At 37.9% G+C, this 15,115-nt stretch overlaps 1 long non-coding RNA gene across 1 annotated transcript; it reads left to right on the top strand.

The window, feature by feature from the left end:
- Positions 1-2,623: 2,623 nt before the first annotated feature.
- Positions 2,624-4,649, top strand: LOC144355673 (uncharacterized). The gene is made up of 2 exons (XR_013421263.2): positions 2,624-2,866; positions 4,543-4,649. It is a non-coding gene; the product is annotated as an uncharacterized LOC144355673 (long non-coding RNA).
- Positions 4,650-15,115: the final 10,466 nt, after the last annotated feature.

A 15,115-nucleotide genomic window follows, 5' to 3' on the forward strand; every position in this document is an offset into this window, starting at 1 on the left:
GGGTGTTTTCAGCAAAATAAGAATAACACTGAAGTGCACACAATACACTAAATTTCAGAACAAATCTTGCATTAGTTACAGCACTAGAATACCACAGAAATATCACTATATAAATATAAACACTATATATTGTATTTCGACCTGAACCCTCTCTATTGCAATTCCAGGAATTACCACCATATGTGCATTCATTTTCCACCTTGGTATCATCCACCCCTGAAAACAAATACCACGCTGAAGCGTTTGTTAATAATATGTCATGTGACCGAGTTTTAACCAATCATAGCAGGCTTAACAGCAGTGAGATGTGATAATCATGGATGTTATACCGCCTGCCACTCAAACGTTAACACTGTCACCGGACTTTTTGTGCAGTTATTATTGCAGCTTACTGAAAATCATATATTTGGACACAGTCTCTCTGTGATTTGGACTAAGATGTGAGGAGAAAGGCGCGACATTGCACTTTTTAACGTTATCCGATATTATCGTCTAAAAATCTCTAAGTTAGACAGGTCTGTCTGGGCAACTATTGGGACAGTTCGTTTTTCTCCGATAAGTTATCGATAATGTCGTCTAACAATGTCTAAAAATGTCTAAGTTAGACAGGTCTGTCTGTGCAACTATTGGGACAGTTCGTTTTCTCCAAAATTATCGATAATATCGTCTAACAATGTCTAAGTTAGACATCTCTGCCAGAATTTCATTAGACTGTATTAGACGATAATTATCCGATAATGATTTATATGACATTGTGCTTAGAATGTCGCCCAGAGTGGGACCCCGTCTGAAAAGGCCGCCAGGGGATGGTTATGGGAATAAAGGCTTGGAATAAAGGCTGATATTCGTGGGGCATATTTATGTCTGGGATTCACTGGTTAGGTTAGGATGGGAAGTGGTCTTCAGACTGTGAGTAAACTCTTACAAGACTTAGTTGCTTGTAGTATTCGACATGAGTGCATTGGCCTTGGGCAGGTAGTTGTCAGCAAGGCCGTAGGAACCGTACCGGCCATACCGGCTATGGCCGGACCACTTCTGCACGTGCCCCCTAGCAGCCGTGGTCCTTCGGCCCACGTCATCATACGCCTCAGGCCTACGGCCCTTGATGGACTCGGATGGCCGGACCAACTAATGTTTGCTTCCTACGGCCTTGGGTCAGTGTCCATCACCACCAAAGCTGACCTTATATTGTTTAAAGACTGTTTGACGTTTGGCTAAAATGTAATCGAAGTTATGGATGGGTGCATGCATGCAATTTTCTAATTGAGTGGCGTTGATAAATGCATCCAATGCAGTTTCCAAGCTTGTATCTGGGTTGTTAGTACCAGTCATTTGGTTTTGTCAATGGGCAGAGGCAGCGGCACGAAATTGTGCATGGAGGGCGAGATCACCAACCTTGCACCGAAGACAGGGTCTTACTACGTCACCAACCTTGCACCGAAGACAGGGTCTTACTACGGAGTCCGGGGCATGCTCCCCCTTAAACATTTGTAAATCTATACCCTCTGAAATGCTATTTTCTGCAATTCAGATATATTTCCCACCCCACCGCCCCGTGCCGCCGCCACTGATGGAGATAATGTCATTTGTGTGTTGTGGTCATAAGCGGACTCAGTATAGCGCAATTATTTGAAACGAAGACGACGAGAGTGCATTCTAATAGGCTGTCAATGGTTTTGTGTTAATGTGGCTTCTTATGAGTGGAATGGAGTCCTAGAGCAGGAAGTTCCTCATCAGAATTATGTACACAAATGAACATTCAGGTTTATCGGGCACAGTGTTCATGCCTTCAAAATCAAGCCACGGTAACGGTGGTGCTGACATCGTAGCTGACTGCTATGTAGATTATCACACCCCTTAAATGTGAAAGAGCCAGTTGTTCTTGTAACACGAGTCGCCACGTGCAAAGATGTTGTTTTAAAATTCAAGTTAATTACCCCGGCGATATGAAAAGAGTGATAATTGTAGTGTATATTTGTACATATGGTACGGAGAGTTATAAAGTATATCGGATATTTACTTTCCATGCACACAATTGCTTAGTAATATCACAATGATAATCAAGCGGAGTATTGGAAACCTGGTAAGCTAAACAAACGATTATCAGTGTAAGGGAGTACAAAAATCGTTCTCATCTATCGTTACACTGTACGCGTTAATCGTCAACTTGAAAACGCTGCTGAACAACCCAGATCTTCTACATCCTCTACACGTATTTAGTATTTTGTTTATTACTCAAACCCACTGCCCTCTATCGATATGATACACATGTATTTAAGCGGCGTCTTAATCAATTCCACATCCCTTGCGCACAATAATCTCCAATTGGCCCGTGGAACAATAGCCTGCCCTCTATAGCGTACGATGAGTTTACTACTTTAGAAATTCTGCTTCATTCTTTGAAAGTTGCCATGGAAACAATTCGGCATTTGTATTATCGGGCGTGTTTGTTCAAACCCGCTAATTATTTGTCGGTTCAATATTATTTATACAAATGGAAACTACGACATCAAGCACCCGAACAGTCAATACACTTGTTATCGATTTGAACTGAAGTTGCGTCAATGTATAAGAACAGTACACACAATGTAAATACGCCCATAACTGGAACATACCATTTACCTTGAGGTGTGCCAGCTAATCCAACTGAGAAAGTGTTGATCGCCGATGGAATTTAGTTCACTGCCATTGAGTGTTACACACTAAGTTGTAGCAGTCATCGGGGGCTTACATGTTTTCAAGTGGTATTTCAGTAATTGTACGGGCGTTTTAGCATTACCATTACTTCGATTTGTTTCAACGATGGATCCAACAAAAAGAAAAAAGCGCCAAAGACAGATTGAGAACGATCAACAGCATCGGCAAAGTGAGTTCTTTTAGAACATTTCAAATTTGTATTTGTTGTCATTTGTATTCTTGTTTTATTTTGGGATTGTTTATACTACATCTGAAAACAATTTGTGTTATAGTTTCAGTGAATTCGCTGGTTTTACACACAGTGCTCTAGCATATTTATCATCAATTAATTACGATTATAAAATTGTTTAGTTTGAGATTTACCTGATTCGCTTCTGTTAACAAGGTTTGATTTTCTACAAACAAATGAGGGTAGAAATATTCGATGCGAGACTCGATGTAGGGAAAGACGAATGCATCGGTTAAATAATGATGAAGTAGCCCGCTGTACGAGTCAGCATGCCCGGCAAACCGTCAATTACACGACGAGAATCAGTCGCTAAATGAATTTGTCAATTGAGTTGGAAACTACATACGATATTACTGAGTAATTACAATCCTATTTGCCGCCAATTTAGGACGATTATTGTGAAATTTGCGATCCTGAATTTAGTCATCGACGTCCATTATGAGAGAAGGGTGCGTTGATCGGATGTTGATTAGGCTAATTTTTGCAACGTTCTGATGAAATCGTTAGTCAAACAGCATTTGATGAATTCAGTGATCGTTTTATTTGCCCCAAATTAAACATGTTCTTTGTTTTGTGAAAGTTCCAGTAGTCTAATAAATAAGGCAGGATTTTAACAATAAACTCATCACGTCTGTGAGGTGTTTCAAACCACCTATTATGTTTAGTGCTTCTTGAGATAACAATTTGGGTGTGCATTTATAAGAAATATATTTAATTGTTATTGAAATTTGATGAATGGTATTACAGATATGTGTGTAATCAATCAATAGAGAATTAGTTTCTTTCTATAACAATTTCGTTTGTATGTTTATCAATTTCAAAAGTATCGATATCGGCTGATAGATAAACCTTTGGAGGAGTTAGTTAAAAGACTGAAGTAAAGTTTTCACTATATTGCATACAATTTCATATCGCCGTTATCACTACGTATCATTAGGTCGTTGCCAAGATGAATTCGAAAGTTGTGTTTGTGCGACGTTGTTTTCAATATAAATTAAATGACCATGCTCACTACTGCGTACTGACTGAAGTGGGTCCTTGGGTCTTCCAATAGTGTTATACAGGTGCGGTCTTCCTTGCCGGGCAACGTGCAACGAGGCCGATGAGGGTCCGTCGCTATCACTGTACATATATACCGGCCTTCGTAGCTACGATGGTACAGTATATAAACAAACTTTGACAGAAATAAAATGACAAGAGAAGCGATATTTCCTTAATGAGCTTAAGTGACGTCTCTTTAATAATTGGAAGGAAAGAATAAAACGCTTGGTACAATCACTACCACATAAGCATAAAATCGATTAATTAGTTTCTCTTGTAGAATGAACGTATTTAACCTTTGCTCTATCTAACTTACTTATTTACATTGATTTTATTATTTTGAAAATATATTTGAAGCACTGTTTCAGTAGTATTCACGGCGCCAGGTATCAGGGTGTAATGAACTCAGCCAGAATATATCTGTGAGAGTATGGCAACGCGTGAGGTTCAGTTTATCAAGTTTTCTATTAGTTTTATAACACTGAACCCTAAAACGTTGTGCTGACGTCATTATATATGCGACAAATTTGTGTCTGGGCTATCTTTTCTTCTACATCATGTTTTTTTGTGCCCAGATCTGTATGAATTTGGGATATTTACCAACATACCGGACAGTGTGCGAGTCTTTTCGTTTACGCGTACCGTATGATCTGCTGGGATCTCGTCACCGTATACCTGTAAAGTTAGTGTGGTAATGTATTCACAGCTTGGCGATCATTATCGCAGGTAATTTCACAAATAGTGGAAATCTGCTTCAGCAACAAGCAATCAATCGTTGCCTAGCAACCCGGCGTACAAGTACATTCTGCCTTAATGGCGCCAAAGAAAAAAAAATGACCCTACTCTCAATGGTTAATATTATTTACATTTAGATGCGTTTCAGTAATTTAGTTTACTTTCTAAATCAATTTACTTTCGACGTGATGTGGAGACATCCGTAATGGAATGTCAATTTACGCACGCTAATTTTCCCGGCAATGTTTCTCTAGGGATACTAAATGGTAGCATTTTGGAATGTTGTGCAAAATTAGTGGAAAGACAATAATTTGGTTGAATATAAATGGTTTTTGTTTATTTTCGTTGAATACTATTTTCACTTTTCTACCTGTTTGTTGCTGTGACCTGGAAATACGGAGTTTGAATACACAGCCTTCGTATCTATAAGCGTATTTATAATTACAACGGTCTTTTCTTGTATGCTTAACAGAAGGTTTCAATTAGACAATTGTAATAACGCCAAGATTAGCGATACCGCTGAATTCAAAGCTCAGTTACAAAGTTTATTTTCTTCCAAGACGTGTTTAATTGAATGGTGCATTGTAATTTCCTCAACACGTGTCCAGTGTCGACATGCAACTTCATGGCAACACCTTGGTTACCGCTGCACTTGAGAAAGTAATCCACCGCCATGTTTGATTAGACTTTCACTGTAAGTGTTTCTAGTGACGTCACGCTACTAGGTTTATTATACTTTTCAGCTCCATGCATGTACTCTACATATAGGGAATGTTTCGTGACTATACAACGAAACTGAGAAATTTGGTTAGACTGGTTCTACAGTAAGTGTGGTGGTAAATTCCCGAAATTTGTGAAATAGTAAAATCACTGGCACTGCCATTGAGCAAATAACATTGATAAGTACCGTGTTGTGACTATAGAGAAAAATACACCAGCTATTCTTACGAGAGGCGTACATACGGAGGGCGATGATAATGCGCACACTAGCGCTGACTCGAAGATAGGCAATGTTTAGTTGAACACATATTTCTGTCTTTTGTCAATCGAGTAATAATAGTTGACAGTTCCGGGTCGTGTAGAATGTCATAATAATATACATACATATAAAAACTTGTTGGAACCCAGAGTAATCTCTTGTTAGCTTTATGTTGGAACCGGTCTTATACAGATCAATACGATACAACTGCCAACTGTCTATTCTGGAATAAGATAAACTTAAATAAAGTTAACTGTGGCAGTTGACTGTGTTGTCTCCTCCTTTATGTGTTATCATCTTTTCTTACACCGGTACAACTATTACGTAATATTTACGCCGGCCCTAAAGGGATTAAAACTCAATTCCGCCATTTCTAAACCCCTTTATTTAGGCGTAACATGTTCACATTTGTTTTTCTTGTACGTTACGTTGAAGTAAAGTAACATAAAGAAACAGGCGTGGACACTGTAAAAATAACAACCAGCAAAGAAAATATTGATTTACTAGTAGGTGACCCCAAATTGGACATTTAAATGTTTTATAATGTTTCTGTAAACTAAATATTGACAGGCCGATAAAAGGGTCAATGACCTTTGAACTGCACTGGGCTGTTATCTGTCAATAACACCGTGAGTGTGGTAACACCACAGTTGGTTTATGATGATAAATGCCAACCTAACGTGACGTCAATCAGATTAAATGACATATGCAAATAGTTTTGTTGTCGATTCAAACTCCTATCTTTCGTACTAAGGATGGCAGTCACGTGGATGGCAGTAAGCAATAAGCGACTTTCCATTTAATGCGAGATCTCGCATAATGCGTTAATAGGGCGAACCGAACGTCTACTGCAAAAATCGAATGATTTAATTTTGAACTTGAATTTCTTTTTTATAGTTCAATGTCAAAATTCAGACCTTCAAGGGGGTATGGCGTTCACATACACTTACTTCTGTAAAATTATGTTTAGCAAATTAGTATGCTTGGTAACGCCCAAATAGTTTCGCGGTTGTCAAATCTCGTGCGATTTGTTGACATTTGATTTCACGCATAATACGGGATTTCGCAGTGAACGGAAATGGTTCATTGTTACGTTTACACGAGCCAGACAAAACCGCTCCAAACCCAACACACGCCTAACGAAACGATGTACCTCTCCACTTCTCCTGACGATTTTTGGCTAATTAAAATTGTCCCGGTGTTAAATATTTGCAAAACCGGCAACTTTCAAAAATGTACTTTAAGATGTTACATGTAAATCTCGTAACCTTAAAAATAAAATGGGGTGTAAAAATAGGATCTGAAAATAATAGTATGTTCGGTTACTCTGTGCAATCATTCGTTGCGAAGCGCAAAAAATAAACCACTAATTATTTTGTATTTTGTAATCTGTGTTAAATCCAACCTAACACTGAAAGGAAGCGATCGATTTCCTAACAATTCAAGCAATGAAAGAAACCCTCTTACTGCCAAGGTAAACTATCGATTTTGTTACCTAGCGTGCTTTGTGGTTTCTGAAGTGTGTTTTGTAAGCGTCATTCGCACACCAATTTGTTTACTTTAATTTCAAGCAATATAGAGATTCAATTATTGTGTTGCAGTGTATACTGGCAGCGATTCAATTATTGGGTTGCAGTGTATACTGGTAGCGATTCAATTATTGTGTTGCAGTGTATACTGGCAGCGATTCAATTATTGTGTTGCAGTGTATACTGGCAGCGATTCAATTATTGTGTTGCAGTGTATACTGGCAGCGATTCAATTATTGTGTTGCAGTGTATACTGGCAGCGATTCAATTATTGTATTGCAGTGTATACTTGTAGTGATTCAATTATTGTGTTGCAGTGTATACTGGCAGCGATTCAATTACTATGTTACAGTGTATACTGGTAGCGATTCAATTATTGTGTTGCAGTGTATACTGGCAGCGATTCAATTATTGTATTGCAGTGTATACTTGTAGTGATTCAATTATTGTATTGCAGTGTATACTGGTAGCGATTCAATTATTGTGTTGCAGTGTATACTGGCAGTGATTCAATTATTGTGTTGCAGTGTATACTGGTAGCGATTCAATTATTGTGTTGCAGTGTATACTTGTAGTGATTCAATTATTGTATTGCAGTGTATACTGGTAGCGATTCAATTATTGTGTTGCAGTGTATACTGGCAGCGATTCAATTATTGTATTGCAGTGTATACTTGTAGTGATTCAATTACTGTGTTGCAGTGTATACTGGCAGCGATTCAATTATTGTGTTGCAGTGCATACTGGCAGCGATTCAATTATTGTGTTGCAGTGTATACTGGTAGCGATTCAATTATTGTGTTGCAGTGTATACTGGCAGCGATTCAATTATTGTGTTGCAGTGTATACTGGCAGCGATTCAATTATTGTGTTGCAGTGTATACTGGTAGCGATTCAATTATTGTGTTGCAGTGTATACTGGCAGCGATTCAATTATTGTGTTGCAGTGTATACTGGCAGCGATTCAATTATTGTATTGCACTGTATACTGGTATTGATTCAATTATTGTGTTGCAGTGTACACTGGTAGCGATTCAATTATTGTGTTGCAGTGTATACTGGCAGCGATTCAATTATTGTATTGCAGAGTATACTGGTAGCGATACAATTATTGTGTTGCAGTGTATACTGGCAGCGATTCAATTATTATATTGCAGTGTATACTGGTAGTGATTCAATTATTGTTTTGCAGTGTATACTGGCAGCGATTCAATTATTGTATTGCACTGTATACTGGTAGTGATTCAATTATTGTGTTGCAGTGTATACTGGTAGCGATTCAATTATTGTGTTGCAGTGTATACTGGTAGCGATACAATTATTGTGTTGCAGTGTATACTGGCAGCGATTCAATTATTGTATTGCAGTGTATACTGGTAGCGATTCAATTATTGTGTTGCAGTGTATACTGGTAGCGATTCAATTATTGTATTGCAGTGTATACTGGTAGAGATTCAATTATTGTGTTGCAGTGTATACTGGCAGCGATTCAATTATTGTGTTGCAGTGTATACTGGTAGTGATTCAATTATTATGTTGCAGTGTATACTGGCAGCGATTCAATTATTGTATTGCAGTGTATACTGGTAGCGATTCAATTATTGTGTTGCAGTGTATACTGGTAGCGATTCAATTATTGTATTGCAGTGTATACTGGTAGAGATTCAATTATTGTGTTGCAGTGTATACTGGCAGCGATTCAATTATTGTGTTGCAGTGTATACTGGTAGTGATTCAATTATTGTATTGCAGTGTATACTGGTAGCGATTCAATTATTGAATCTCTATTATCACACTGCAATACAATAATTGAATCGCTACCAGTATACACTGCAACACAATAATTGAATCGCTACCAAAATACACTGCAACACAATAATTGAATCGCTACCAGTATACACTGCAACACAATAATTGAATCGCTACCAGTATACACTGCAACACAATAATTGAATCGCTGCCATCACACTGCAATACAATAATTGAATCACTACCAGTATACACTGCAACACAATAATTGTATCGCTGCCAGTATAAACTGCAACACAATAATTGAATCACTGCCAGTGTACACTGCAACACAATAATTGAATCGCTGCCATCACACTGCAATACAATAATTGAATCACTACAAGTATACACTGCAACACAATAATTGAATCGCTGCCATCACACTGCAATACAATAATTGAATCGCTACCAGTATACACTGCAATACAATACTTGAATCACTACCAGTATACACTGCAACACAATAATTGAATCGCTGCCATCACACTGCAATACAATAATTGAATCACTACCAGTATAAACTGCAACACAATAATTGAGTCGCTGCCAGTATACACTGCAACACAGTAATTGAATCACTGCCAGTATACACTGCAACACAGTAATTGTATCGCTGCCATCACACTGCAATACAATAATTGAATCACTACCAGTATACACTGCAACACAATAATTGAATCGCTGCCAGTATACACTGCAACACAGTAATTGAATCACTACCAGTATACACTGCAACACAATAATTTAATCACTGCCAGTATACACTGCAACACAATAATTGAATCGCTACTAGTATACACTGCAACCCAATAATTGAATCGCTGCCAGTATACACTGCAACACAGTAATTGTATCGCTGCCATCACACTGCAATACAATAATTGAATCACTACCAGTATACACTGCAACACAATAATTGAATCACTGCCAGTATACACTGCAACACAGTAATTGAATCACTACCAGTATACACTGCAATACAATAATTAAATCACTGCCAGTATACACTGCAACACAATAATTGAATCGCTGCCAGTATACACTGCAACACAATAATTGAATCACTACCAGTATACACTGCAACACAATAATTGAATCGCTGCCAGTATACACTGCAACAAAGTAATTGAATTGCTGCCAGTATACACTGCAACACAATAATTGAATCACTACCAGTATACACTGCAACACAATAATTGAATCACTGCCAGTATACATTGCAACACAGTAATTGAATCGCTGCCAGTATACACTGCAACACAATAATTGAATCGCTGCCAGTATACACTGCAACACAATAATTGAATCACTGCCAGTATACACTGCAACACAATAATTGAATCGCTGCCAGTATACACTGCAATACAATAATTGAATCACTACCAGTATACACTGCAATACAATAATTGAATCGCTGCCAGTATACACTGCAGCACAATAATTGAATCGCTGCCAGTATACACTGCAACACAATAATTGAATCACTACCAGTATACACTGCAACACAATAATTGAATCACTGCCAGTATACACTGCAACACAGTAATTGAATCGCTGCCAGTATACACTGCAACAAAATAATTGAATCGCTGCCAGTATACACTGCAACACAATAATTGAATCGCTGCCAGTATACACTGCAACAAAGTAATTGAATTGCTGCCAGTATACACTGCAACACAATAATTGAATCACTACCAGTATACACTGCAACACAATAATTGAATCACTGCCAGTATACATTGCAACACAGAAATTGAATCGCTGCCAGTACACACTGCAACACAATAATTGAATCGCTGCCAGTATACACTGCAACACAATAATTGAATCACTGCCAGTATACACTGCAACACAATAATTGAATCGCTGCCAGTATACACTGCAATACAATAATTGAATCACTACCAGTATACACTGCAATACAATAATTGAATCGCTGCCAGTATACACTGCAGCACAATAATTGAATCGCTGCCAGTATACACTGCAACACAATAATTGAATCACTACCAGTATACACTGCAACACAATAATTGAATCACTGCCAGTATACACTGCAACACAGTAATTGAATCGCTGCCAGTATACACTGCAACAAAATAATTGAATCGCTGCCAGTATACACTGCAACACAATAATTGAATCACTGCCAGTATACACTGCAACACAATAATTGAATCACTGCCAGTATACACTGCAACACAATAATTGAATCGCTGCCAGTATACACTGCAACACAATAATTGAATCACTGCCAGTATACACTGCAACACAATAATTGAATCGCTCCCAGTATACATTGCAACACAATAATTGAATCACTACCAGTATACACTGCAACACAATAATTGAATCACTGCCAGTATACACTGCAACACAGTAATTGAATCGCTGCCAGTATACACTGCAACACAATAATTGAATCACTGCCAGTATACACTGCAAAGCAGTAATTGAATCGCTACCAGTATACACTGCAACACAATAATTGAATCGCTGCCAGTATACACTGCAACACAATAATTAAATCGCCGCCAGTTTACACTGCAACACAATAATTGAATCACTACCAGTATACACTGCAGCACAATAATTGAATCGCTACCAGTATACAGTGCAACACAATAATTGAATCGCTACCAGTATACACTGCAACACAATAATTGAATCGCTACCAGTATACACTGCAATACAATAATTGAATCGCTACCAGTATACACTGCAACACAATAATTGAATCACTACCAGTATACACTGCAATACAATAATTGAATCGCTACCAGTATACACTGCAACACAATAATTGAATCACTACCAGTATACACTGCAACACAATAATTGAATCGCTGCCAGTATACACTGCAACACAGTAATTGTATCGCTGCCATCACACTGCAATACAATAATTGAATCGCTACCAGTATACACTGCAACACAATAATTGAATCGCCAACAGTATACACTGCAACACAATAATTGAATCACTACCAGTATACACTGCTATACAATAATTGAATCGCTGCCAGTATACACTGCAACACAATAATTGAATCGCTGCCAGTATACACTGCAACACAATAATTGAATCGCTGCTAGTATACACTGCAACACAATAATTGAATCGCTGCCAGTATACACTGCAATACAATAATTGAATCGCTACCAGTATACACTGCAACACAATAATTGAATCGCTGCCAGTATACACTGCAACACAATAATTGAATCACTGCCAGTATACATTGCAACACAGTAATTGAATCACTACCAGTATACACTGTAACACAATAATTGAATTGCTGCCAGTATACACTGCAACACAATAATTGAATCACTACCAGTATACACTGCAACACAATAATTGAATCACTGCCAGTATACACTGCAACACAGTAATTGAATCACTACCAGTTTACACTGCAACACAATAATTGAATCGCTGCCAGTATACACTGCAACACAATAATTGAATCACTACAAGTATACACTGCAACACAATAATTGAATCACTACCAGTATACACTGCAACACAGTAATTGAATCGCTGCCAGTATACACTGCAACACAGTAATTGAATCGCTGCCAGTATACACTGCAACACAATAATTGAATCGCTGCCAGTATACACTGCAACACAATAATTGAATCGCTGCCAGTATACACTGCAACACAATAATTAAATCGCTGCCAGTTTACACTGCAACACAATAATTGAATCACTACCAGTATACACTGCAACACAATAATTGAATCGCTACCAGCATACACTGCAACACAATAATTGAATTGCTACCAGTATACACTGCAACACAATAATTGAATCGCTACCAGTATACACTGCAATACAATAATTGAATCGCTACCAGTATACACTGCAACACAATAATTGAATCACTACCAGTATACACTGCAATACAATAATTGAATCGCTACCAGTATACACTGCAACACAATAATTGAATCACTACCAGTAAACACTGCAATACAAGAATTGAATCGCTACCAGTATACACTGCAACACAATAATTGAATCGCTAACAGTATACACTGCAACACAATAATTGAATCACTACCAGTATACACTGCAATACAAAAATTGAATCGCTGCCAGTATACACTGCAACACAATAATTGAATCGCTGCCAGTATACACTGCAACACAATAATTGAATCGCTGCCAGTATACACTGCAACACAATAATTGAATCACTACAAGTATACACTGCAACACAATAATTGAATCACTACCAGTATACACTGCAACACAGTAATTGAATCGCTGCCAGTATACACTGCAACACAGTAATTGAATCGCTGCCAGTATGCACTGCAACACAATAATTGAATCGCTGCCAGTATACACTGCAACACAATAATTGAATCGCTGCCAGTATACACTGCAATAGAATAATTGAATCGCTACCAGTATACACTGCAATACAATAATTGAATCGCTGCCAGTATACACTGCAACACAATAATTGAATCGCTACCAGTATACACTGCAATACAATAATTGAATCGCTACCAGTATACACTGCAACACAGTAATTGAATCGCTGCCAGTATACACTGCAACACATTAATTGAATCGCTGCCAGTATACACTGCAATACAATAATTGAATCGCTGCCATCACACTGCAATACAATAATTGAATCGCTGCCAGTATACACTGCAACACAATAATTGAATCGCTGCCAGTATACACTGCAACACAGTAATTGAATCGCTGCCAGTATACACTGCAACACAATAATTGAATCGCTACCAGTATACACTGCAATACAATAATTGAATCGCTACCAGTATACACTGCAACACAATAATTGAATCGCTGCCAGTATAAACTGCAACACAATAATTGAATCACTGCCAGTATACACTGCAACACAGTAATTGAATCACTACCACTATACACTGCAACACAATAATTGAATCGCTGCCAGTATACACTGTAACACAGTAATTGAATCACTACCAGTATACACTGCAACACAATAATTGAATCACTACCAGTATACACTGCAACACAATAATTGAATCACTGCCAGTATACACTGCAACACAGTAATTGAATCACTACCAGTATACACTGCAACACAATAATTGAATCGCTGCCCGTATACACTGCAACACAATAATTGAATCACTACAAGTATACACTGCAACACAATAATTGAATCACTACCAGTATACACTGCAACACAGTAATTGAATCGCTGCCAGTATACACTGCAACACAGTAATTGAATCGCTGCCAGTATACACTGCAACACAATAATGGAATCGCTGCCAGTATACACTGCAACACAATAATTGAATCGCTGCCAGTATACACTGCAACACAATAATTAAATCGCTGCCAGTTTACACTGCAACACAATAATTGAATCACTACCAGTATACACTGCAACACAATAATTGAATCGCTACCAGCATACACTGCAACACAATAATTGAATCGCTACCAGTATACACTGCAACACAATAATTGAATTGCTACCAGTATACACTGCAATACAATAATTGAATCGCTACCAGTATACACTGCAACACAATAATTGAATCACTACCAGTATACACTGCAATACAATAATTGAATCGCTACCAGTATACACTGCAACACAATAATTGAATCACTACCAGTATACACTGCAATACAATAATTGAATCGCTACCAGTATACACTGCAACACAATAATTGAATCGCTAACAGTATACACTGCAACACAATAATTGAATCACTACCAGTATACACTGAAATACAATAATTGAATCGCTGCCAGTATACACTGCAACACAATAATTGAATCGCTGCCAGTATACACTGCAACACAATAATTGAATCGCTGCCAGTATACACTGCAACACAATAATTGAATCGCTGCCAGTATACACTGCAATACAATAATTGAATCGCTACCAGTATACACTGCAACACAATAATTGAATCGCTGCCAGTATACACTGCAACACAATAATTGAATCACTGCCAGTATACACTGCAACACAGTAATTGAATCACTACCAGTATACACTGCAACACAATAATTGAATCGCTGCCAGTATACACTGCAACACAGTAATTGAATCACTACCAGTATACAC

The sequence above is a fragment of the Saccoglossus kowalevskii genome, chromosome 19 (genome assembly GCF_978046115.1).
Source record: "Saccoglossus kowalevskii chromosome 19, keSacKowa6.1, whole genome shotgun sequence".
NCBI lineage: Eukaryota > Metazoa > Hemichordata > Enteropneusta > Harrimaniidae > Saccoglossus > Saccoglossus kowalevskii.